This window comes from Arachis stenosperma, chromosome 2, assembly GCF_014773155.1.
Source record: "Arachis stenosperma cultivar V10309 chromosome 2, arast.V10309.gnm1.PFL2, whole genome shotgun sequence".
NCBI classification, from domain to species: domain Eukaryota; kingdom Viridiplantae; phylum Streptophyta; class Magnoliopsida; order Fabales; family Fabaceae; genus Arachis; species Arachis stenosperma.
Genome location: NC_080378.1, coordinates 95780571 through 95808104, shown reverse-complemented (window position 1 = coordinate 95808104; position 27534 = coordinate 95780571). Strand labels below are relative to the sequence as shown.

The following is a 27534-nucleotide window of genomic DNA, read 5'->3' as shown; positions in this document are numbered from 1 at the left end:
CGCGCACAACATGCGTGCGCGCCGTCGTCAAGCATATGGACATTCGCGCAGACGCGCACCTGCCGCGTCCGCGCCGTTTACTGCTGCATCGATTGAGCCAATCCACAGAGAGTTGAGCCAGTTTTGGGCCAACCTTCAGCCCCTGGCCCAACCTGCTTCGCGCGGACGCGTATATACCGCGTGCGCGCCGATCTGATTGCGCGACTTCCAGGCCATTGTCCAGAGAGTTAGGCCTGCGTTGGGCCAACTCTAAGCTCCTAGCCCAACTCCATGCACGCGTGCGCGCACTATACGCGCACGCGTCCCTTCCCATTTTGCTCACATACGCTCAGGCGCGTTATACGCGCACGCGTAGACCTCAAGTTTTCTCAATCGACGCGGACGCGCAAGGTGCGCGCTCGCGCCGATTCAAAAAATGGGAATCCTAAGACGCGAAGAGCGTTGCGCCGCAGCGCACTCCCTTCTTCCCCCCTCCATAATCGCCGCTGCTCAGCCGGTACCACCGCCACAGCCAGAGCCTACCGGTGTACCTATCCCGGATCCTCAGGATTAGCATCGAGGACGATGCTTGATCTTAAGTGTGGGGAGGTAGCCGGTGGCATAATTAGATACCGGTAAACATTTTAACCACTTTTCTAGCTATCTCACTTTGCACACTTTTTGTGTATATTTGATGTATTTTGAATTTATTTTAGATACTTTTATTGCTTAGTCAAACATTGAGATTCTCCAAGAAGTTTAAATATAGGGCATTAACCCAATTGATTGAAAGAAAATTTTTGGTGAAACTTGCTTAAATTTCATACTTTGTGAAGCATGTATTGAACTAAGAACACAAGCTTGTGAGACTTGAGCCTATTGATGTGGTTACATTTTATAGCCACTTATCTTCCATTCTTGTGTGAATTTATTCTCTTTCTATGATTGTGATCCTTGATTTGCTTGATTCTATATGTCCATTTATTTCTTGAATTTCTGCATTTATATGATTGAGGCCATCACTTCATTAGCCACTTACCCAAATAGCCAACCTTTTACTCTCCATTGTTAGCCAATTTTGAGCCTATGCTTAACCAACTTATTCTCAATTTAGCACATTACAAGCCCAAGGCGGAAAACCAATAAAAGTCCTTGTTTGGATCTTTGATAGCCTAGGCTAGTGAGAGTGTTTATCATTCAAAGTTGGTGAGGCTTGGGAACATTGGATGGGATAAAAGGGGGTAGTACACTTTCATGTTTAGGAATTGGGTACATATTCATGTATTGATTAAATGAATAGACCTTATGCATTGATGCTCTTGTATATAGTTTGACAAAAGAAAAAGAAATGAAAAGAAAAAAAAAGGGAAAAGAGAAATAAAAGTAAAAATGAGAAAAACAAAAGAAAAGAAAAAAAAATTGTATATGAAAAAAAAAAAGAAGAAAAAAAACAATAAAAAGGGGACAAATTACCCCAAAGTGAAGTCAATAAAAAAGGAATCAATGCATAAGTGTTATGAATCAAGTAAGAATGCATGAGTATGTAAGAAGAAAAGTGAAGAATGGGTAGTTAGGATAGCTTGCATTTGTATAGGTCATTATATAGGTTAGGTGGGAAAGTCTATGCTAATCAAAGATTCAAACCCTAGTCCACTTAACCATAAATGACCCTACCTTGACCCTAACCCCATTACAACCTAAATGAAAGACCTCATGATGAATGTATGCATGCACTGAATAAATGTTGATTGTTAGAAGGAAATCAAATTTTGGAAAGCTTGATTAGAAGAGAATTGAGTGAATTGACCCTTAAACATTGAGTGAATAGAGCGAATACACATATCCGGTGAGGGTTCAAAAGTTCAATCACATGTATTCACCCATATTATCTATATTCTTGCAAGTTGGACTCTTTTTGATGATTCAATACAATTGTGGTTTGGACTTAGTTCCTATATGCCTAGCTCTTGTGCTTACGCATGTCTTTTGGGAATTGATTTGTTTGAACCAAGTATTTCCAATTGCTTTAGATAGTTGCATGTAGATAGGACTCATATAGTTTAGTTGCATTCAATGTCATGACCCTTAGTTCCTTCTTATTTTAGCATGAGGACATGCTAAGCTTTTAAGTGTGGGGAGGTTGACAAACCCCAATTTGAGGATTTGTCTTGTATTGAATTTGGAGTATTTTGATAACCTTTTGTCACATTTAGCCTAGGAATTAGCATGGTTTTGTTATCTCTCCCATATTTGTGCCTAAGTGTAAAAACATGCTTTTTAAGCCTTATCTTGATGAATTCCAATTTCTCTTTGATTCCATAAGATGCCTTGATGTGTTTGCTAGTAATTCCAGGATTGAAATAGGCTAGGCATGGATCAAAGGAAGCAAGGAAGGAAGCATGCAAGTGGAGAGAAGCACAAAAAGCCAAAGAGTTGATCTCGGCCAAGCACGCGTACGCGCACAAGGCGCTCGCGCGCACATCGCAGAATTGGCAAGGGACGCGCACGCGTACCGTGTGCGCACACGTCGTAGTCCGCACGTGATTCTTTTATTGCAACACGTGCCTGGCGATTTTGGAAGGTTTCAGCAACCAACTTTGGTGCCAAAATGCATATAAGAGCCAAGGATTGAAGGGGATTAACACATAACATTCACACATTCACATCCATAGACTAATTCTAGATCATTAGGTAGATATTTTTGTAGTTAGTTACATTTGTAGAGAGAGAAACTCCAACTTCTCTCTAGGATTCATCTTCATTTTCTCAATTCTCAACCACTCCTTGGTGAGATCTATTGCCACTCTCAATTTACTTTGTCCATGTTGTAGATCATCTTCTCTAATCTCAATTAGTGTTGTAATTGTTCAATTCTTGTAGATCTTAGAATTAGCTTTGTTGTTTTGGATTCTATTGATTCAATAAAGATTTCATTTTCATTGTTGTTCATTGTTGATTGTTGTTTTCTCTTGTGTTGAATTGCTTTAATTCTAAATCTCTTCTCAATTTTACTATGTCTTTCATTCTTGCTCTCCACATGTTTGAGAAAATGCCAACTTTAGATATGGAGTAGAATTCCCTCACTTGGCCTAGTGGTTGAGTCATTGGAGACACTTGAATAATGGATGTCAATTGTTGATTAAGAATTGAGGATTGCTAATTGACTTAGAGTGCACTAAAGCTAGACTTCCCTAGGGTAAGACTAGGACTTGTGACTTGAGTTAATTACTTTTACTTGACTTTCCTCTATAATTAGGGGTTAACTAAGTGAAGCAACACTCCTTTGTTATCGCAATTGAAGGAAGCTATAGTGATGGGACTTCCAATGTTCAACCTTGGCCAAGGCTTTTAATATTGATTGATTGTTGTTTTCTTTTATTCGCGCTTTTATGCCACACTCTTCAAACCACAAAAAGACCACTTAACCAATACATGCATCCTTGTAGCATTCCTAGGGAAGAACGACTCGGGACTAATACTCTCGATTATAGATTGTAGATTTACTTTGACGATGGATTTTGCGTCGGTTTAGACTATACTACGATTGACTACTTAATAATTTCTATACCGGCAAAAATCTATTTGTCAGTGGATAAGGATCGTATGGTGGCGAATGGTGAAAAGAAGCTTGTGAGTGTGGTGGTTCGAGGTTATGTTGAGAGGATGGTCTATAGGCACAGGGTGGGGCTTGTTGATAGTTACAAGGTTGTCCACCATATCCTTCAGCTGGGTATGCATTGTAGAATGGTCGTTGTCCATGATATCTTGGAGGGTGTTGTTGCCTAAAGGGTTGATTAGATCCTCTTGGCTCCATCCATCCATGATTGGTCTGACCTTGATGCATATTTCTGCTGTGGTTTCTATTTCCTTCAACAAAATTAGAACCAAACTCAAAGCGAGAGGGGTGAGAATTCATAGTAGTTAGCAGAAATAAGGGGGAAAAAGAGAAAACAAATAAACAAGTAAAAGAAAATTTCTTTTTTTTTTTTGAAAATATTTACAATAACCAATAATAAGGCACATGTTTGCAATTCCCCGGCAACAGCGCCATTTTGACGTTAGGATTTTTGCTAGTAAATAATTTTACAAAAATAGTCGCATTGTAGATATAGATTCTAAACCAACAGAAATCCCTTCGTGTAAACGTTTTGGTTGTCACAAGTAACAAACCCCTTTGAAATTGATAACCGAGTATTCAAACCTCGGGTCGTCTTCTCAAGGAATTGCAGGGAGGTATGTTCTTATTATTAGCTATGAAAAAGGTAAAATTGGGGGTTTTGGAATTAAGGAAGAAGTATGACAAGTAATTTAAATGATAATTAAAATAAATAAACAACTGTAAAGAAAACTTTTGGCAAGGTATGAGAAATTGGAAGTCCAGACTTAGTTATTCTTATCACTAATAATGAAAGTTGAATCTTAATTCCACTTAGTTAACCTTTGCTAAGGCAAAGGAAAGTCAAGGGACTAATTAGTTGACCTTCGAATCCTATTTATTTCCTAAGAAAAGGTTGGGATTATTGAAGTTCAGTCCAATTGGCAAAGATAATAGTTATCAATTATGTTGAGCTAAGATAACTCCTGAGTTACTGATTTCTTAACCAAGACCAAAAGGAAAGAAAATTAAATCTACTGGAATAAAATATCTTCAGATTGGGGATAATCAATAGCATAAACAAAAGAAAGCAATATTAAACTGAAATACCTCAAATATCATTAAACAGGAAAATCATCATGAATGTGGCATAAGCCAAATAGGCAACATAACTAATACAAGCATTAAAGTATCTGAAAATAAGAAATAAATATAAAGTAAAAGAACATTGAACCTGGGATCGAGAGTCACTCCTAAAACTAAGAGAAGTCCTAAATCCTAATTTTTAAAAATCCTAATTTCTAAATCCTATGAGAGAGGAGAGAACCTCTCTCTCTAAAAACTACATCTAAAACATGAAAAGTGAATTATGAAAAGCATGATTATGAATGGATGCATTCCCCCACTTTATAGCCTCTAATCTGTGTTCTCTGGGCTAAAAACTGGGTCAGAAACAGCCCAGAAGTCACTTCCAGCGCTTTTTGGTTCGTACAGGTCACGGCCAAGTGATGCGGAGGCGTCGCCCACGCGGCTGCGCGGATTAAAGTTCGCAGATGCGACACGTCCGCGTGGATCACGTGTTCGCATCGCCTAGCGTCAGGGCAACTTTGGCATATTATATATCAAATCGAAGCCCGAACGTTAGCTTTCCAACGCAACTGGAACCGCGTCGTTTGGACATCTGTAGCTAAAGTTATAGCTGTTTGAGTGCGAAGAGGTCAGGCTGGACAGCTTAACAACTTCTCCAACTTCTTGTATTCCTTCCACTTTTGCATGCTTCCTTTCCATCCTCTGAGCCATTCCTGCCCTGTAATCTCTGAAAACACTTAACACACATATCAAGGCATCTAATGGTAATAAGAGAGGATTAATAATAAGCAAATATAAAATCAAAGAAGCATGTTTTCAATCAAAGCACATAATTAGGAAGGCAAATGTAAAACATGCGAATAGTATGAATAAGTGGGTAAAGAGTTGATAAAATCCACTCAATTAAGCACAAGATAAACCATAAAATATGGGTTTATCAATACTTCATCAGTAAAGAGAGTCATTTGTAACCCTAATCATAAGCCAAGAAGGGGGGCCAAGACTAGATGGTTCCGATTAAGCGGTTCATTGAAAAAGGAGAACTCCCTCAAGACCTGACCTAAGCAAAGGCTTTGAAGAAAGAGGCCATTAAGTACACAATAATCAATGGGGTACTATATCGTAGAGGTATTCACAACTACTCCCGAAATGTCTCCTACCTGACAAAATGGAGTATGTCATAAGAGAGGTGCACGAAAGGAGCTGCGAACATCATATGGGCGGCAAAATGTTGGCTCAAAAACTAATTAGAGCAAGGTATTATTGGCCGACGATGATAAAAGACTCGACCCAACTTGTCAAGTCATGTGTCAAGTGTAAAAAAAATGGCAACTTCTACGTAGCACCAGCAGAAAGTTTACACCAATAATGACCACCCGACCTTTCGCAATGTAGGGGTCCTCCTCATGGGACTCTTCTTAATGACACCAGAGCAACTCAAGTACCTCATAGTAGCTATTGATTATTTCACAAAGTGGATAATGCGTGAGCGTCTTTCCCTAATTTTCTATTTATTTTAAGTTAGAATTTATGGAGTTTAATTATATTTTAGTGTTAAAATCCTCTTTGGATGCTACTTTGAGTTATTTTAGTATTTTAATTATTTCAGGTGAAGTTCAGATCAGTTTGGCAGAGTTTGTGTGCAAGAAAAGAGAAGAATTGGAAGCTGCCAAGCTAGCGCTAAACGCGGACCTGGGCATTTAGTGCCAAGAACTCAAAATCGAAAGGGAGCTTCCTGCTCACAAGGGCACTAAACGCTGCAACTAGCATTTAGCGCCAGCAATCCGGATCACATTCTCACCAATGGAGCATCTTTAGTTGGATTTAGCGTTTAATTATTATATTTTGTGTTATTTTAGTTATTTTTAACTACAAAATCTTTGAGGTTTAGAATTTATTATTTTATTTTAGTTTGAAATCAAATTAGGTTAGATATAAAAGGGAAAAGATTCACCCTTCGGGGGATCTTCTCTCTTATGTACTTTCACATTTTTTGAACCCTAGTTTTCTCTCTGAAGCATGAGCCACTAAACCTCTTTGGTTAAGGTTAGAAGCTCTGTTTATTTCGATGGATTAAGACTATTATTGTTCTATTTTAATTAATGTATTGATTCAGTTTCAAGGATTACTTTCGTTCTTCATCTTATCAATCTGGGTAAATCAAAAGAATAATCCTTATTCTATATGCATTCTTGTGATTCTCGATAGAGCTATCTCGCTTGAAAGCAAATTCCTCCTAAATTGCTAATTACTGGGACTTAACGGAATATGTGACATATAATCCTTTTATATCTGGGTAATTAGAGTTTTTGTGGCCAACAAACTAGAATTGAACCTAACCTTCTAATCGAAATTAAGTGACCAAGACATTGGCGGTTAACTAGGTTAGAGGAGACTAAATCACTAAGACATTAGGGTTTAGTCACTAACCGTTTGCCATGAAATGAATCTTGCATGATTAAATAGTTGGTAAGAAACCTTCATCCAGAAAAGTAAACAACTCCGAAACCTTAACTACCTTCTCTCATATATTTTACACCAAATTCCACTATTTGCTTTCTTACTCTCTGAATCACTGTTAAATACTTTTGAACCCCAAAACATCACTTTCTGCTAGCTTGACTAAGTGAGTCAATTGACCATTGTTGCTTGATGAGCGGATAATTTATACACTTTTTGGCATTATTTTTAGTATGATTTTAGTATCTTTTAGTTAGTTTTTAGTATATTTTTATTAGTTTTTAATTAAAATTCACTTTTCTGGACTTTACTATGAGTTTGTGTGTTTTTCTATGATTTCAGGTATTTTCTGACTGAAATTGAGGGACCTGAGCAAAAATCTGATTCAGAGACTGAAAAGGACTGCAGATGCTGTTGGATTCTGACCTCCTTGCACTCGAAGTGGATTTTCTGGAGCTACAGAAGTCCAATTGGCGCGCTCTCAATGGCGTTGGAAAGTAGACATCCTGGGCTTTCCAGCAATATATGATAGTCCATACTTTGCCCAAGATTTGATGGCCCAAACCGGCGCTCAAAGTCACCTACAGAAATTCCAGCGTTAAACGCCGGAACTGGCATAAAATTTGGAGTTAAACGCCCAAACTGGCACCAAAGCTGGCGTTTAACTCCAGAAAAAGTCTCTACACGAAATTCCTTGATTGCTCAGCCCAAGCACACACCAAGTGGGCCCGGAAGTGGATTTTTATGTCATTTACTCATCTCTGTACACCCTAGGCTACTAGTTTTCTATATATAGGACCTTTTACTATTGTATTTTCATCTTGGTTCTTCTGGTTCCCTCTCTGGGGCCGAAACCAATGATCACTTTTGTTCTTATGTATTTTCAACGGTGGAGTTTCTACACACCATAGATTAAGGTGTGGAGCTCTGCTGTACCTCGAGTATTAATGCAATTACTATTGTTCTTCCATTCAATTCCGCTTGTTCTTTGTCCAAGATATCACTTGTTCTTCAACATGATGAAGGTGATGATTGACGCCCATCACCATTCTCACTCATGAACAAGGTGACTGACAACCATTCTTGTTCTACAAGCATCTGAGTCTTAGTGAATATCTCTTGGATTTCTGATTGCACGATGCATGGTTGATCGCCTGGCAACCGAGTGCTCGCCTGACAAACGAGCCAACCATTCCGTGAGATCAGAGTCTTCGTGGTATAGGCAAGAACTGATGGCGGCATTCAAGAGAATCCGGAAGGTCTAACCTTGTCTGTGGTATTCTGAGTAGGATTCAATGATTGAATGACTGTGACGTGCTTCAAACTCCTGAGGGCGGGGCGTTAGTGACAGACGCAAAAGAATCACTGGATTCTATTCCGGCCTGATTGAGAACCGACAGATGGATAGCCGATGCTGTGACAGAGCATCAGGAACGTATTTCCAATGAGAGGATGGGAGGTAGCTGCTGACAACAGTGAAACCCTACACAAGCTTGCCATGGAAAGGAGTAAGAAGGATTGGATGAAGGCAGTAGGAAAGCAGAGAGACGGAAGGGAAGGCATCTTCATGCGCTTATCTGAAGTTCCTACCAATGAATTACATAAGTATCACTATCTTTATCTTTTATGTTAATTTCGTTCATCATCATATACATTTGAGTTTGCCTGACTAAGATTTACAAGATGACCATAGCTTGCTTCAATGCTAACAATCTCCGTGGGATCGACCCTTACTCACGTAAGCTATTACTTGGACGACCCAGTGCACTTGCTGGTTAGTTGTGCGAAGTTGTGTAATGCCATGGTATTGAGCTACCACGTTTGTGGAGCCATTACCGGGGATTATGAGAGTTGTGAAAAAGTATTGTTCACAATTTCGCGCACCAAGTTTTTGGCGCCGTTGCCGGGGATTGTTCAAGTTTTGAGCAAGCTTTTGGTAACAATGCCTGGGATTGTTCTAGTTTGGACAACTGACGGTTCATCTTGTTGCTTAGATTAGGTATTTATTTTTTTTTTCGAAATTCTTGAAGATGAATTCTAGAGTTTCATGATGATTTGTTGAAATCTGGCTGGCTGAGAAGCCATGTCTAATCTGATTGGACCGAGGTTTCAACTTATCACCACAAGAGCTTGTTGATTTTCATCAATTTTGCTTTTGGAGCAGTGACCTGCTAAGGCTTGGCTGACCTCTGGTCATGTCTAGTGTTTTGGACCGAAGCTTTCTTTGAAAGCTTGGCTGGCTGTGAAGCCATGTCTAATTCCTGGACCGGAGTCTTAGACTAGCATTGCACTGATTCCTGGAATTCTCATTAAGAATTTTGATATCTTTTTCCACTTAATTTTCGAAAAACACAAAAAATTTCACAAAAACCATAAAAACCAAAAATATTTGATGTTTCTTGCTTGAGTCTAGTGTCTCACCTTAAGTTTGGTGTCAAATGCATGTTTTTGTTATATTTTTCGAATCCATGCATGTATTTCTTTGTTTTGATCTTTGAATTCTTTTGGCTTGAGTGTTTATGTGTCTCATATAGTGTCAGTAGTATACAAACTGCTAAGTTTGGTGTCTAGCATGCATTGTTATTTCATTCTTGTTGCATTTTGATTATTAAAAAAAAATCCAAAAAAACTTTTAATTTGTGTCTTTTCAAGCCAATGATACAAAGAATTGAAGATTCAGAACCTACTGCAGAGGAATTATACAGAAAAAGCTGAGCATTCAAAAATGCCCAGTGAAGAAGGCAGACTGGCGTTTAAACGCCAGCCAGGGTACCTGGTTGGGCGTTTAACGCCCAAATAGGTAGCATTTTGGGCGTTAAACGCCAGAATGTATACCATTCTGGGCGTTTAACGCCAGGATGGTGCTAGGGGGAAGATTTTGTTTTCAAATCAATTTTTTTTTCAAGTTTTCAAAGTTTTTCAAAATCAAATCTTTTTCAAATCATATCTTTTCAATTAAATATTTTCAAAATCAATTTCTTTCCTTTTTCAAAGATACTTACTAACAATTAATGATTTGATTGAACATTTTTTGCCTTTTCTGTTGAGGAAGGTTTTATGTTTGAATCATATCTTTTCTTGTTAGGCAAGTCATTAATTCTCAAAATCAAATCTTTTAAAATTGTTTTCAAAACATATCATTTAAAATTGTTTTCAAATCATATCTTCTCAATCACATTTTTTTTAAAACCAATCATATCTTCTTAACCTCATCTCTTTCAAAATAGTCTTCAATCAAATCTTTTTGATTTCTAATTTCAAAATCTTTTTCAAAAATCACTTGATTTCTTTTCCACTTTCAATTTTGGAAAATTGTCAATTAATTTTTAAAATGTTTTTAACATCTTTCTAATTAATTTTCGAAAATCCTCTTCCCTCTTTCCCACATCCTTCTATTTATGGAGTACTACTCCTCCTTAATGCACAATTCGAACCCTATCTCATCAAGTTCGAACTCTTCTACCTTCTTTCTTCTATTTTTCTTTTCCTCTGACACTTCAAGGAATCTCTATACTGTAACATAGAGGATTCCACATTTTCTTTTTCTCTTCTCTTTCATATGAGCAGGAGCAGAGACAAAGGCATTCTTGTTGAAGCTGACCCTGAACCTGAGAGAACCTTGAAGCGAAAGCTAAGAGAAGCCAAGGCACAACTCTCTGTTGAGGACCTGACCGAATTCTTCAAAGGAGAAGAACACATGGCAGCCGAAAACAACAACAATGCCAACAATGCAAGGAAGGTGCTGGGTGACTTCACTGCACCTACTCCTGATTTCTATGGGAGAAGCATCTCTATCCCTGCCATTGGAGCAAACAACTTTGAGCTTAAGCCTCAATTAGTTTCTCTAATGCAACAGAATTGCAAGTTCCATGGACTTCCAATGGAAGATCCTCATCAGTTCTTAGCTGAACTCTTGCAAATCTGTGACACAGTCAAGACTAATGGGGTTGACCCTGAGGTCTATAGACTGATGCTATTCCCTTTTGCTGTAAGAGACAGAGATAGAATATGGTTGGATTCTCAACCTAAAGAAAGCCTGGACTCTTGGGAAAAGCTAGTCAATGCCTTTTTGGCAAAGTTCTTTCCACCTCAAAGATGGAGTAAGCTTAGAGTGGAAGTCCAAACCTTCAGACAGAAGGATGGAGAATCCCTCTATGAAGCTTGGGAAAGATACAAACAATTAATCAGAAGATGTCCCTCAGACATGCTTTCTGAATGGAGCATCATAGGTATTTTCTATGATGGTCTCTCTGAACTATCCAAGATGTCTTTGGATAGCTCTGCTGGAGGATCTCTTCATTTGAAGAAGACGCCTACAGAGGCTCAAGAGCTAATTGAAATGGTTGCAAATAACCAATTCATGTACACTTCTGAAAGGAATCCTGTGAACAATGGAACTAGTCAGAAGAAAGGAGTTCTTGAGATTGACACTCTGAATGCCATACTGGCTCAGAACAAGATATTGACTCAACAAGTCAATTTGATTTCTCAAAGTCTGTCTGGAATGCAAAATGCACCTGGCAGTACTAAGGAAGCTTCATCTGAGGAAGAAGCTTATGATCCTGAGAACCCTTCAATGGAAGAGGTGAACTACCTAGGAGAACCCTATGGAAACACCTATAATTCTTCATGGAGAAATCACCCAAATCTCTCATGGAAGAATCAAGAGAGACCTCAACAAGGTTTCAATAATAATAATGGTGGAAGAAACAGGTTTAGCAATAACAAGCCTTTTCCATCATCTTCTCAGCAACAGACAGAGAGTTCTAAGCAGAATACCTCTGACTTAGCAACAATAGTCTCTGATCTAATCAAAACCACCCAAAGTTTCATGAATGAAACAAGGTCCTCCATCAGAAATTTGGAAGGACAAGTGGGTCAGCTGAGCAAGAAAGTTACTGAACTCCCTCCTAGTACTCTCCCAAGTAATACAGAAGAAAATCCAAAAGGAGAGTGCAAAGCCATAAATATGGCCGAATATGGAGAGGAAAGAGAGGAGGTGGACGCCACTGAGGAAGACCTCAATGGGCGTGCGCCAACCTCCTCTGAGTTCCCCAATGAGGAACCATGGGAATCTGAGGCTCAAAATGAGACCATAGAGATTCCATTGGACTTACTTCTGCCTTTCATGAGCTCTGATGAGTATTCTTCCTCTGAAGAGGATGAGTATGTCACTGAAGAGCAAGTTGCTAAATACCTTGGAGCAATCATGAAGCTAAATGACAAGTTGTTTGGAAATGAGACTTGGGAAGATGAACCTCCCTTGCTCACCAAAGAACTGGATGACTTGTCTAGGCAGAAATTACCTCAAAAGAGACAAGATCCTGGGAAGTTTTCTATACCTTGTACCATAGGCACCATGACCTTCAAGAAGGCCTTGTGTGATTTAGGGTCAAGTGTAAACCTCATGCCTCTCTCTGTAATGGAGAAGCTAGGGATCTTTGAGGTACAAGCTGCAAGAATCTCATTGGAGATGGCAGACAATTCAAGAAAACAAGCTCATGGACTTGTAGAGAGTGTTTTGGTAAAAGTTGAAGACCATTACATCCCTACTGATTTCATAGTCCTAGAGACTGGGAAGTGCATGGATGAATCCATCATCCTTGGCAGACCCTTCCTAGCTACAGCAAAGGCTGCGATTGATGTTGATAGAGGAGAGTTGATCATTCAAGTGAATGAAGAATCCTTTGTGTTTAAGGCTCAAGGATATCCCTCTGTCATCATGGAGAGGAAGCATGAAGAGCTTCTCTCAAAACAGAGCCAAGCAGAGCCCCCACAGTCAAACTCTAAGTTTGGTGTTGGGAGGCCACAACCAAACTCTAAGTTTGGTGTTGAACCCCCACATTCAAACTCTAAGTTTGGTGTTGGGAGGTTCCAACACGGTTCTGAGTGTTTCTGAGGCTCCATGAGAGTCCTCTGTCAAGCTAATGACATTAAAGAAGCGCTTGTTGGGAGGCAACCCAATGTTTTATAATTATCTATTTCCTTTTGTTATTTTATCTTTTTTGTAGGTTGATGATCATAAGAAGTCACAAAAACAATGAAAAAAGCAAAAACAAAATGAAAAAAACAGGAAGAAAAACAGCACACCCTGGAGGAAGAAGCTGCTGGCGTTTAAACGCCAGTAAGCCTAGCAGTTGGGCGTTTAACGCCCAGTCTGGCACCATTCTGGGCGTTTAACGCCAGAAAGGGGCACCAGACTGGCGTTAAACGCCAGAAAAGGGCTAGAACCTGGCGTTAAACGCCAGGAATGGGCACCAGCCCGGCGTTTAACGCCAGAAATGGCTCAAAACGTGGATTTTGATGCCATTTGGTGTAGGGATGACTTTTCCTTGACACCACAGGATCTGTGGACCCCACAGGACCCCACCATCACTCTCTCTCTTCTTCCCCCATTCACCAATCACCTCAACACCTCTTCCCCAAAAACCCTTCACCTATCAAATCCCATCTTTCTCTTCACCACTCACATCCATCCTTCATAAATCCCCACCAACCTCACCCTTCAAATTCAAACCACTTTCCCTCCCAAACCCACCCATAATGGCCGAACCATTACCCCCCTCTCTCCTATATATACCCTTCTTCAACCCTTCATTTTCACACAACCTAAACACCACTTCTCCCCTTCTTTGGCCGAAAACACCACCATCTCCCTCTTCTTCATTTCTTCTTCTTCTACTCTCTTCTTTCTTCTTTTGCTCGAGGACGAGCAAACATTTTAAGTTTGGTGTGGTAAAAGCATTGCTTTTTGTTTTTCCATAACCATTTATGGCATCCAAGGCCGGAGAAACCTCTAAAAAGAGGAAAGGGAAGGCAAAAGCTTCCACCTCCGAGTCATGGGAGATGGATAAATTCCTCTCAAGGGTGCATCAAAACCACTTCTATGAAGTTGTGGCCTTGAAGAAGGTGATCCCCGAAGTCCCCTTTTCACTCAAAAAGGGTGAATATCCGGAGATCCGCCATGAGATCCGAAGAAGAGGTTGGGAAGTACTTACCAACCCCATTCAACAAGTCGGAATCTTGATGGTTCAAGAGTTCTATGCCAATGCATGGATCACCAAGAACCATGACCAAAGTGTGAACCCGAATCCAAAGAATTATCTTACAATGGTTCGGGGGAAATACTTGGATTTTAGTCCGGAGAGTGTGAGGGTGGCGTTCAACTTGCCTATGATGCAAGGAGATGAGCATCCTTATACAAGAAGGGTCAACTTTGATCAAAGGTTGGACCAAGTCCTCACAATCATATGTGAAGAGGGCGCACAATGGAAGCAAGATTCAAGAGGAAAGCCGGTTCAATTGAGAAGGCATGACCTCAAGCCCGTGGCTAGAGGATGGTTAGAGTTCAAACAACGCTCAATCATTCCCACTAGCAACCGGTCCGAAGTTACCATAGACCGGGCTATCATGATCCATAGCATCATGATTGGAGAAGAAATAGAGGTTCATGAGGTTATAGCTCAAGAACTCTACAAGGTGGCGGATAAGTCCTCTACCTTAGCAAGGTTAGCCTTTCCTCACCTCATTTGTCACCTCTGTTATTCAGTTGGAGTTGACATAGAGGGAGACACCCCCATTGATGAGGACAAGCCCATCACCAAGAAAAGGATGGAGTACACAAGAGATCCCACTCATCATGAGATCCCTGAGATTCCTCAAGGGATGCACTTTCCTCCACAAGACTATTGGGAGCAAGTAAACACCTCCCTAGGAGAATTGAGTTCCAACATGGGACAACTAAGGGTGGAGCATCAAGAACACTCCATCATCCTTCATGAAATTAGAGAAGACCAAAGAATCATGAGGGAGGAGCAACAAAGACAAGGAAGAGACATTGAGGAGCTTAAACACTCCATAGGATCTTCAAGAGGAAGAAAGAGCCGCCATCATTAAGGTGGACCCGTTCTTTGATTTCCTTGTTATTTGTTCTTCTGTTTTTTCGATTTTCTTATGCTTATGTTTATCCATGTTTGTGTCTTGTGATCATTAGTGTCTTAGTGTCTATGCCTTAAAGTTATGAATGTCCTATGAATCCATCACCTTTCTTGAATAAAAAACGTGCTTAAATTGAAAAAGAAAAAGAATTGCATGAATTTTAAATTTTATAACAGTTTAATTATTTTGATGTGGTGGCAACACTTTTGTTCTCTGAATGTATGCTTGAACAGTGCATATGTCTTTTGAATTTGTGGTTCATGAATGTTGGCTCTTGAAAGAATGATGGAGAAAGAGACATGTTACTGAGGATCTGAAAAATCATTAAAAATGATTCTTGAAGCAAGAAAAAGCAGTGAATACAAAAAAAAAAAAGAGAAGGAAGCAAAAAAAAACCGAAAGAAAAAAAAAGAGAAAAAAAAAAGAGAATAAAGTTGTGATCCAAGGCAATAAGAGTGTGCTTAAGAACCCTGGACACCTCTAATTGGGGACTTTAGCAAAGCTGAGTCACAATCTGAAAAGGTTCACCCAATTATGTGTCTGTGGCATGTATGTATCCGGTGGTAATACTGGAAGACAGAGTGCTTTGGGCCACGGCCAAGACTCATAAAGTAGCTGTGTTCAAGAATCATCATACTCTACTAGGAGAATCAATAACACTATCTGGATTCTGAGTTCCTAAAGAAGCCAATCATTCTGAATTTCAAAGGATAGAGTGAGATGCCAAAACTGTTCAGAGGCAAAAAGCTAAAAGCCCCGCTCATCTAATTAATACTGATCTTCATAGATGTTTTTGGAATTCATTGCATATTCTCTTCTTTTTATCTTCTTTGATTTTCAGTTGCTTGAGGACAAGCAACAATTTAAGTTTGGTGTTGTGATGAGCGGATAATTTATACACTTTTTGGCATTGTTTTTAGTATGATTTTAGTATCTTTTAGTTAGTTTTTAGTATATTTTTATTAGTTTTTAATTAAAATTCACTTTTCTGGACTTTACTATGAGTTTGTGTGTTTTTCTGTGATTTCAGGTATTTTCTGACTGAAATTGAGGGACCTGAGCAAAAATCTGATTCAGAGACTGAAAAGGACTGCAGATGCTGTTGGATTCTGACCTCCCTGCACTCGAAGTGAATTTTCTGGAGCTACAGAAGCCCAATTGGCGCGCTCTCAATGGCGTTGGAAAGTAGACATCCTGGGCTTTCCAGCAATATATGATAGTCCATACTTTGCCCAAGATTTGATGGCCCAAACCGGCGCTCAAAGTCACCTACAGAAATTCCAGCGTTAAACGCCGGAACTGGCATAAAATTTGGAGTTAAACGCCCAAACTGGCACCAAAGCTGGCGTTTAACTCCAGAAAAAGTCTCTACACGAAATTCCTTGATTGCTCAGCCCAAGCACACACCAAGTGGGCCCGGAAGTGGATTTTTATGTCATTTACTCATCTCTGTACACCCTAGGCTACTAGTTTTCTATATATAGGACCTTTTACTATTGTATTTTCATCTTGGTTCTTCTGGTTCCCTCTCTGGGGCCGAAACCAATGATCACTTTTGTTCTTATGTATTTTCAACGGTGGAGTTTCTACACACCATAGATTAAGGTGTGGAGCTCTGCTGTACCTCGAGTATTAATGCAATTACTATTGTTCTTCCATTCAATTCCGCTTGTTCTTTGTCCAAGATATCACTTGTTCTTCAACATGATGAAGGTGATGATTGACGCCCATCACCATTCTCACTCATGAACAAGGTGACTGACAACCATTCTTGTTCTACAAGCATCTGAGGCTTAGTGAATATCTCTTGGATTTCTGATTGCACGATGCATGGTTGATCGCCTGACAACCGAGTGCTCGCCTGACAAACGAGCCAACCATTCCGTGAGATCAGAGTCTTCGTGGTATAGGCAAGAACTGATGGCGGCATTCAAGAGAATCCGGAAGGTCTAACCTTGTCTGTGGTATTCTGAGTAGGATTCAATGATTGAATGACTGTGACGTGCTTCAAACTCCTGAGGGCGGGGCGTTAGTGACAGACGCAAAAGAATCACTGGATTCTATTCCGGCCTGATTGAGAACCGACAGATGGATAGCCGATGCTGTGACAGAGCATCAGGAACGTATTTCCAATGAGAGGATGGGAGGTAGCTGCTGACAACAGTGAAACCCTACACAAGCTTGCCATGGAAAGGAGTAAGAAGGATTGGATGAAGGCAGTAGGAAAGCAGAAAGACGGAAGGGAAGGCATCTTCATGCGCTTATCTGAAGTTCCTACCAATGAATTACATAAGTATCACTATCTTTATCTTTTATGTTAATTTCGTTCATCATCATATACATTTGAGTTTGCCTGACTAAGATTTACAAGATGACCATAGCTTGCTTCAATGCTAACAATCTCCGTGGGATCGACCCTTACTCACGTAAGCTATTACTTGGACGACCCAGTGCACTTGCTGGTTAGTTGTGCGAAGTTGTGTAATGCCATGGTATTGAGCTACCACGTTTGTGGAGCCATTACCGGGGATTATGAGAGTTGTGAAAAAGTATTGTTCACAATTTCGCGCACCATTGCTCAGTCCATCAATCCTCATGGGATCGACCCTTACTCACCTGAGGCATTACTTGGTACGACCCGGTTCACTTGCCAGTTCAATGTGGATATTCTTAAATTCTGCACCAGTGGATAGAAGTGAAGGCCTTAGCCAGTATTACAGCAGCCCAGTGCAGGAAGTTTTTCAAGAGGTAGGTAATCAACAGATTTGGAGTTCTAGAAATTGGTATTGTAGATAATGGCACCAAATTCAACGACAAGAAGTTCCTCAAACTCCTTGGAAGATTAAGAATTTGGCAACACTTCTCTTCGGTAGAACACTCACAAGCAAATGGCCAAGTAAAAGCCACAAACAAGGTCATCCTGAATAGAATAAAGAAATGGCTGGATCAGAACAAAGGGGAATGGCTAAAAGAACTCGGGTCCGTCCTTTGGTCTTATCAGACTACACCACGTACAATTTACAATGGGCGAGACACCCTTCGAACTCAAATATGGTACAGAGGCAATGGTACCAGTGGAGATCGGAGAGCTGAGCCCAAGGCTCCTTTTAGGGATCTTTGACCAAGAAACAGAAAATGACCTAGTTGACAAAGTCAGGGAGATGGCTCATTTAAAGATAGGAAAAGTACCTGCGACTGCGACGATCTAGTACTTCGATGCAACGATATCGAAACCCCCCAGTCGGGAAAAGGTAAGCTATCTACAAACTAGGAGTGCCTTACTGTGTTTGCGGGTCATGTGAAAAGGGAGCATAGAATTTAAAGAAGCTCAATGGCACAGAGATTCCTTAATCTTGGCTTGTCACTAATCTTAAGAGGTTTTACCCATAATAGATATTATTAAATTGTTTACTTCAACTAGCAAGTTAAGCATATTTCTATTTCAATTTCCCGTATTGTAAGTTGGATTTTTAATTTTTAAGTTAACGAGTACTCTTTCCTCATCTCGTGAACTCGTTAAGGGTGAAGGAAGGTTTTAATGAGGCCCACAAGTTTGCTTTTAAACACATTGGTTTTCTCAAGTTTTCCTTCCACTATTCCTTTTCAAAAGAGCAAAATTTTAGGAAGTGATTAATTGTGAAAGCCAAAACCTAATAATGCAAACAGATATCCAACGCATTAAACGAAATGGTAAAGTTTAATAATTTAGCCAAATTAGTTCAAAAGTTACCTCATCTCGACAGGTAACAAACTAAAGCAAACAAAAAAGAAAATAAAAAATTCTCAACATTAGCCCACCAGGTAGCAAACTATTGAATAAAGGAAAATTCCAAGCTTTTTATTTCTCAATGGACATGTCCACAATTTTTCCCATCCTCGATAACCTTGAAAGCACCAAGTTGGGAAACGTCGAAATTAGGAGCTAGGAGAGTCACCTACGCCTTCAAAGCTTCTTCGGTAGCAAAAATTGCCTCTTCGACATTCTTCACAATCTTTGTTCTTTTTCTTCAAGGTAGCCTCCAACTCTCCAGTATCCTTGGCTTTCTTCTTCACCTCTTCGGTGCAACGCTTGGCCTTGGAAATTTCCACCCGAAGCTCTATCTCCATGTCAGTAAGTCACTGAATTTCATCCCTGACCTCTACGGATTTTTTCTCAGCTTCAGTTTTAGTAGTCTCAGCCACCTCCTTTTGTGCCCACTAGGCCGTAAGTTAGACTTGAGCTTGGCGAAGTTTTCCATCTAGCACGCGAGATTGGCCAAGAACCAACTCAGCTTTATGAACTACCGTCGCCAATCAGAGCATAGAGCGGTAAACCCACTTCGCCTGGGCAGAAAGGTCACAATCAGAGAAGAAATCTTCTGTTCTAGGAAGAAGATGCTCATCTATGATGCCCTGGGTGTCGAAAGCTTTTTCCATAATAGATAGGGTGTCAATCTCTTTAGCCATGCTACTACCTTCAATCTTCTTCCGCTTTTTCATCTCAGGCTTTGGGTTGAAGATAACATGGAGAACGTCATCCCCACCTAGAACCTCAGTTTGTCGGCTCCCCTTTGACCACCTTCGGACATTGTTGTCTCAACAGTTTGAAGGGTACTCTCTTCTTTGTTTTTCCCTTCCACCTCAAGAAAATTAGCCATCAAATTATCTATAGTCGTGTTCTCGCCAACCATGAATTGTAAATAAAAGAATCTGTCAGCCTGGTAAAATAAATGAACAAGATAGATAACAAACAAAGTTGTACGGGAAAAAACAAAATCCACCAATATATTGATGCATGGCGTGTTGGTTACCCATGACCAGTCAAGGGTTGAGGAAGTTATTCCCCCATATCACTGACAATACGTTAGTGATATTCCGACCTTTCTAAGACAAACCTTCATAAGAAATTTTAATTAAATAGTCGTCACCAGCCTCGTAGCTCCAATACGTCGAGAACCTCCTTTTGCCCTCTAGAGTCTACCAAAAGGGATGGTGCCTTTAGCCGTCCTTACCTTGAAATATTGTTCTTTGAAGTCATGAAATGAATCCTCAAACAAAGGAAGATTTTTTGGTTTTGGAACTAATCAAAAGGACATATACCCCTTCTTATGTTTTCTTTTCTAATTTGGTACAGTTAGAAGGAAAAATACAAAAATACCTCCATAACAATCGGGATCTATAAATACTCACACGCGAGCTTGAAACACCTAATAATAGCCCAATTACTAGGATGAAGATGGGAAGGAGACATGCCATACCGATTGAGGAAGGACATCACGAACCATGAAAATGGAAACCTGATCCCAAGATATTGAACATGGATTTGCGAACTCCGGACACGAGGAGCCGACAAGTTAACATAACATATGTGCTCCTGCGCATCGAGAAGGAAAAGGTCATACTATGCTTATGTCGCACCTCCTTTGCAAATCACTCTAGCTTCATGGAGCTTTTGCAAAGCACCCTCATTAAGTCACAAGGTTGTTACCACTATATCGGATGTACTTTAATAATAAATTTTGGGAATACCTTGATCAGGGAAGACAAGTCCCCAAGGTTAAGGATCGGCTCTCCTTTGCACTATACTTACAAATGGGGGTATCACCACCATCATGAGCGTAGCACAATACTACAGTAATAGAGAAAACTATGCTAGCAAAAGTAAGTGTGCACTAAAAAGCCAATTCCATCAAGATGCAACGGTACTATCCCTTCTAACCTATCAAGCATCTCTACCAACATTTCTATCAAGAATCTTAACAGACATGTTCACCATAAAGAGAAACAAATGCATGAGCTACTCCAAAATGACTAGAAAAAGCAAACAAAACTGTTTGGTCAGAAACATACTTGAAGAAGAAAGGGAATTAAACACAAGGAACTGCAAGGAAAAAAGGAAACATAAGAGGAAGGACAAAGTTGTGACTAAAGTGAGCAAAAAGGCCACTGGCACTAGTAGTAGAAATGACAATTCAGGGAAAAGTGAGGAAGAGAACCACAAAGAAAAGGGAAGAAATGAAGGAAAATAAAGAAAAAATGAAGCGATTTTGAAACAAATATATGTAACCTCCAAAATGCAAAAGACTATAAAAGGACTAACGGTAAAATTGTAAAATCTTCAACTAGTAGCATTTAAATTCCACTCACGTCAATTGATATGATGCCTCAAGAAGTGCACACAACTTCGAGCAAAAAACTAGAAACTTTTGACCGCTCACGTAGGAACCACTCCATCAGGCGTTAAAGCATGACAATCAATTGGGTCCCCAGAAACGTGACACCGTCAGTTCGGATACATCACATTTTGGAGCATAATTGTGGACTCAGCCTCAGGCCCAAATGACCTTACTCCAACCCTATATGATACCTTCAGCTCCACATGGGTCCAGGGTCCTAGCATTTGAGTATCATCTGACCCAACGATGCTTTAACAAATTTTGGAATTTGAAATTCAAAAGACCCCATCGACCAAAAAAAAGATATTCAAAAGACCCCTAGCTTCCTAATAAACTCAAAGATACGACTAACCCTATAGAAAAAGGAGCTACCCACTCCTCCATGTATGATCTTTTGAACCCTCACAAACTCTACCTCTTAGTCTTAGATACCTACTAACTTGTCAGAATATCTTTGCAGATCACTGGTGCACGAAATTGTGATCATCAATGGCGCCATCAATATGGTACGCTCAATTGCAATCTCAACTCTTTATCACAACTTCACACAACTAACCAGCAAGTGTACTGGGTCGTCCAAGTAATAAACCTTACACGAGTAAGGGTCGATCCCACGGAGATTGTTGGTATGAAGCAAGCTATGGTCATCTTGTAAATCTCAGTCAGGCGGATTCAAATGGTTATGGAGGATTGATAACTAAAAGATGAATAAAACATAAAATAAAGATAGAGATACTTTTGTAATTTATTGGTGAGAATTTCAGATAAACCTTACGCGAGTAAGGGTCGATCCCACGGAGATTGTTGGTATGAAGCAAGCTATGGTCATCTTGTAAATCTCAGTCAGGCGGATTCAAATGGTTATGGAGGATTGATAACTAAAAGATGAATAAAACATAAAATAAAGATAGAGATACTTATGTAATTCATTGGTGAGAATTTCAGATAAGCGTATGGAGATGCTTTGTCCCTTTCTTCACTTTGCTTTCCTACTGTCTTCATCCAATCCTTCTTACTCCTTTCCATGGCAAGCTGTATGTTGGGCATCACCATTGTTAATGGCTACAGTCCCGTCCTCTCAGTGAAAATGTTCAACGCGCTCTGTCACAGCACGGCTATTCATCTGTCGGTTCTCGATCATGTCGGAATAGAATCCAGTGATTCTTTTGCGTCTGTCACTAACGCCCCACAATCGCAAGTTTGAAGCTCATCACAGTCATTCAATCCCTGAATCCTACTCGGAATACCACAGACAAGGTTTAGACTTTCCGGATTCTCAAGAATGCCGCCATCAATTCTAGCTTATACCACGAAGATTCTGATTAAGGAATCCAAGAGATAAACATTCAAGCCTTGTTTGCATGTAGAACGGAGGTGGTTGTCAGGCACGCGTTCATAAGTGAGAATGATAATGAGCGTCACATAATCATCACATTCATCATGTTCTTGGGTGCGAATGAATATCTTAGAACAAGAATAAGCTGAATTGAATAGAAGAACAATAGTAATTGTATTAATACTCGAGGTACAGCAGAGCTCCACACCTTAATCTATGGTGTGTAAAAACTCCACCATTGAAAATACATAAGTGATAATGGTGATCATTGGCTTTGGCCCCAGAGAGGGAACCAGAAGAACCAAGATGAAAATACAATAGCAAAAGGTCTTATTTATAGAGAACTAGTAGCTTAGGGTTTACAGAAATGAGTAAATGACATAAAAATCCACTTCCGGGCCCACTTGGTGTGTGCTTAGGCTGAGCATTGAAGCTTTCATGTGTAGAGACTTTTCTTGGAGTTAAACACCAGCTTTTGTGCCAGTTTGGGTGTTTAACTCCCACTTTTGTGCCAGTTCCGGTGTTTAACGCAGGGCATTCTTGAGCTGATTTAGAACGCCGGTTTGGACCATCAAATCTCAGATAAAGTATGGACTATTATATATTGCTGGAAAGTCCAGAATGTCTACTTTCCAACGCAATTGAGAGCGCGCCAATTGGGCTTCTGTAGCTCCAGAAAATCCATTTCGAATGCAGGGAGGTCAGAATCCAACAGCATCTGCAGTCCTTTTCAGCCTCTGAATCAGATTTTTGCTCAGGTCCCTCAATTTCAGCCAGAAAATATCTGAAATCATAGAAAAACACAGAAACTCATAGTAAAGTCTAGAAAAGTGAATTTTAAATAAAAACTAATAAAAATATAATAAAAACTAACTAAAACATACTAAAAACATACTAAAAACAATGCCAAAAAGCGTATAAATTATCCGCTCATCACAACACCAAACTTAAATTGTTGCTTGTCCCCAAGTAACTGAAAATCAAATAAGATAAAAAGAAGAGAGTATGCAATAAATTCCAAAAACATCTATAAAGATCAGTATTAATTAGATGAGCGGGGGTTTTAGCTTTTTGCCTCTGAACAGTTTTGGCATCTCACTCTATCCTTTGAAATTCAGAATGATTGGCTTTTATAGGAACTCAGAATCCAAATAGTGTTATTGATTCTCCTAGTTAAGTGTGATGATTCTTGAACACAGCTACTTTATGAGTCTTGGCCGTGGCCCAAAGCACTCTGTCTTCCAGTATTACCACCGGATACATACATGCCACAGACACAAAACTGGGTGAACCTTTTCAGATTGGGACTCAGCTTTGCTAGAGTCCCCAATTAGAGGTGTCCAGGGTTCTTAAGCACACTCTTTTTTTTTGCCTTGGATCACGACTTTATTTTTAGCCTTGCCTTTTGGTTTAAAGGGCTGTTGGCTTTTTCTGCTTGCTTTCTCTCTCTTTTTTTTCCGCACATAATCTCTCTTTTTTTTATTCACTGCTTTTTCTTGCTTCAAGAATCATTTTTATGATTTTTTAGATCCTCAGTAACATGTCTCCTTTTTTTATCATTCTTTCAAGAGCCAACATTCATGAACAACAAATTCAAAAGACATATGCACTGTTCAAGCATACATTCAGAAGTCAAAGTATTGCCACCACATCAAAATAATTAATCTGTTATAAAATTCAAAATTCATGCAATTCTTCTCTTTTTTAATTAAGAACATTTTTCATTTAAGAAAGGTGATGGATTCATAGGACATTCATAACTTTAAGGCATAGACACTAAGACACTAATGATCATAAGACACAAACATAAATAAAACATAAAGCATAATTTTCGAAAAAAAACAGAAAAATAAAGAACAAGGAGATTAAAGAACGGGTCCACCTTAGTGATGGCAGCTTGTTCTTCCTCTTGAAGATCTTATGGAGTGCTTTAGCTCCTCAATGTCTCTTCCTTGCCTTTGTTGCTCCTCTCTCATGATTCTTTGATCTTCTCTAATTTCATGGAGGAGGATGGAATGTTCTTGGTGCTCCACCCTTAGTTGTCCCATGTTAGAACTCAATTCTCCTAGGGAGGTGTTGATTTGCTCCCAATAGTTTTGTGGAGGAAAGTGCATCCCTTGAGGCATCTCAGGGATTTCATGATGAGGAATTTCCTCATGCTCATGTCTATGAGTGGGATCTCCTGTTTGCATTGAGCTCCTTCCACACAGATATCCATGAGGACTTGGTCCAACCTTTGATTAAAGTTGACCTTTTCTTTTTTGAGTTTGAAAAGGGACCTTGGGGATCACCTTCTTCTTGGCCACAACTTCATAGAAGTGGTCTTGATGCACCCTTGAGATGAATCTCTCCATCTTCTATGACTCGGAGGTGGAGGCTTTTGCCTTCCCTTTCCTCTTTCTAGAGGTTTCTCCGGCCTTAGGTGCCATAAATGGTTATAAAAAAACAAAAAGCAACCCTTTTACCACACCAAACTTAGAAGGTTTGCTCGTCCTCGAGCAAAAGAAGAAAGAAGATAGTAGAAGAAGAAGAAATAGAGGAGATTGAGGGGGGCTTTGTGTTTCGGCCATGGGGGAGAAGCAGTGTTTAGGTTGTGTGAAAATGAAGGAGTGAAGAAGGGTTTATATAAGGGTGGAGAGAGGGGTAGGGTTCGGCCATTATGGGTGGGTTTGGGAGGGAAAGTGGTTTGAATTTGAATGGTGAGGTAGGTGGAGTTTTATGAAGGATGGATGTGAGTGGTAAAGAGAATGGTGGGATTTGATAGGTGAGGGGTTTTTGGGGAAGAGGTATTAAGGTGATTGGTGAATGGGTGAAGAAGAGAGAGAGTGGTGGGGATCCTGTGGGTCCACAGATCCTGAGGTGTCAAGGATAGCTCATCCCTGCACCAAATGGCGTGTAAAACACTCTTTCTGCCAATCCTGGCGTTAAACGCCGGGCTGCTGCCCTTTTCTGGCATTAAACACCAGTCTGGTGCCCCTTTCTGGTGTTAAACGCCAGTCTGGTGTCCCTTTCTGGCGTTAAACGCCCAGAATGGTGCCAGACTAGGCGTTAAACGCCCATTTGCTGCCCTTACTGGCGTTTAAACGCCAGCAAGCTTTTCCTCCAGGGTGTGCTATTTTTTTTCTGTTTTTCATTCTATTTTTGCTTTCTCGATTGTTTTTGTGACTTCACATGATCATCAACCTACAGAAAACATAAAATGACAAAGGAAAATAGATAAATATAACATTGGGTTGCCTCCCAACAAGCGCTTCTTTAATGTCAGTAGCTTGACAGTGGGCTCTCATGGAGCCTCACAGATGTTCAGAGTAATGTTGGAACCTCCCAACACCAAACTTAGAGTTTGAATGTGGGGGTTCAACACCAAACTTAGAATTTGGTTGTTGCCTCCCAACACCAAACTTAGAGTTTGACTGTGGGGGCTCTGTTTGACTCTGTTTTGAGAGAAGCTCTTCATGCTTCCTTTCCATGGTTATAGAGGGATATCCTTGAGCCTTAAACACAAAGGATTCTTCATTCACTTGAATGATCAATTCTCCTCTGTCAACATCAATCACAGCCTTTGCTGTGGCTAGGAAGGGTCTGCCAAGGATAATGGATTCATCCATGCACTTCCCAGTCTTTAGGACTATAAAATCAGCAGGGATGTAATGGTCTTCAATCTTTACCAGAACATCCTCTACAAGTCCATAAGCTTGTTTTCTTGAATTGTATGCCATCTCTAGTGAGATTCTTGCAGTTTGTACCTCAAAGATCCCTAGCTTCTCCATTACAGAGAGAGGCATGAGGTTTATGCTTGACCCTAGGTCACACAGAGCCTTCTCGAAGGTCATGGTGCCTAATGTACAAAGTATTGAGAACTTCCCAGGGTCCTGTCTCTTTTGAGGTAATATCTGCCTAGTCAAGTTATCTAGTTCTTTGGTGAGCAAAGGGGGTTCATCCTCCCAAGTCTCATTACCAAATAACTTGTCATTTAGCTTCATGATTGCTCCAAGGTACTTGGCAACTTGCTCTTCAGTGACATCTTCGTCCTCTTCAGAGGAAGAATACTCATCAGAGCTCATGAATGGCAGAAGTAAATCCAATGAAATCTGTATGGTCTCAGTGTGAGCCTCAGATTCCCATTGTTCCTCATTAGGGAACTCATTGGAGGCCAGTGGACGTCCATTGAGGTCTTCCTCAGTGGCGATCACTGCCTCTTCCTCCTCTCCAAATTCGGCCATGTTGATGGCCTTACACTCTCCTTTTGGATTCTCTTCTGTATTGCTTGGAAGAGTACTAGGAGGGAGTTCAGTAACTTTCTTACTCAGCTGACCCACTTGTGCCTCCAAGTTTCTAATGGAGGACCTTGTTTCAGTTATAAAACTTTGAGTGGTTTTGATTAGATCAGAGACCATGGTTGCTAAGTCAGAGTGGCTCTGCTTAGAATTCTCTATCTGTTGCTGAGAAGACGATGGAAAAGGCTTGCCATTGCTAAACCCATTTCTTCCACCATTATTGTTGTTGAAACCTTGTTAAGGTCTCTGTTGATCCTTCTATGAGAGATTTGGATGATTTCTCCATGAAGGATTATAGGTGTTTCCATAGGGTTCTCCCATGTAATTTACCTCTTCCATTGATGGGTTCTCAGGATCATAAGCTTCTTCTTCAGATGAAGCGTCCTTAGTACTGCCTGGTGCAGCTTGCATTCTAGACAGACTTTGAGAAATCATATTGACTTGCTGAGTCAATATTTTGTTCTGAGCCAATATGGCATTCAAAGTATCAATCTCAAGAACTCCTTTCTTCTGATTCGTCCCATTGTTCACAGGATTCCTTTCAGAAGTGTACATGAATTGGTTATTTGTAACCATTTCAATGAGTTCTTGAGCTTCTGCAGGCGTCTTCTTCAGATGAAGAGATCCTCCAGCAGAGCTGTCCAATGACATCTTGGACAGTTCAGACAGACCATCATAGAAGATACCTATGATGCTCCATTCAGA

The 27534-nt window shown here is 40.1% G+C and overlaps 1 non-coding gene across 1 annotated transcript; it reads right to left on the bottom strand.

The window, feature by feature from the left end:
• Positions 1-11225: 11225 nt before the first annotated feature.
• LOC130964466 (small nucleolar RNA R71) lies at positions 11226-11333 on the bottom strand. Its single transcript, XR_009080560.1, has one exon. It is a non-coding gene; the product is annotated as a small nucleolar RNA R71 (small nucleolar RNA).
• Between the last annotated feature and the right edge of the window lie 16201 nt (positions 11334-27534).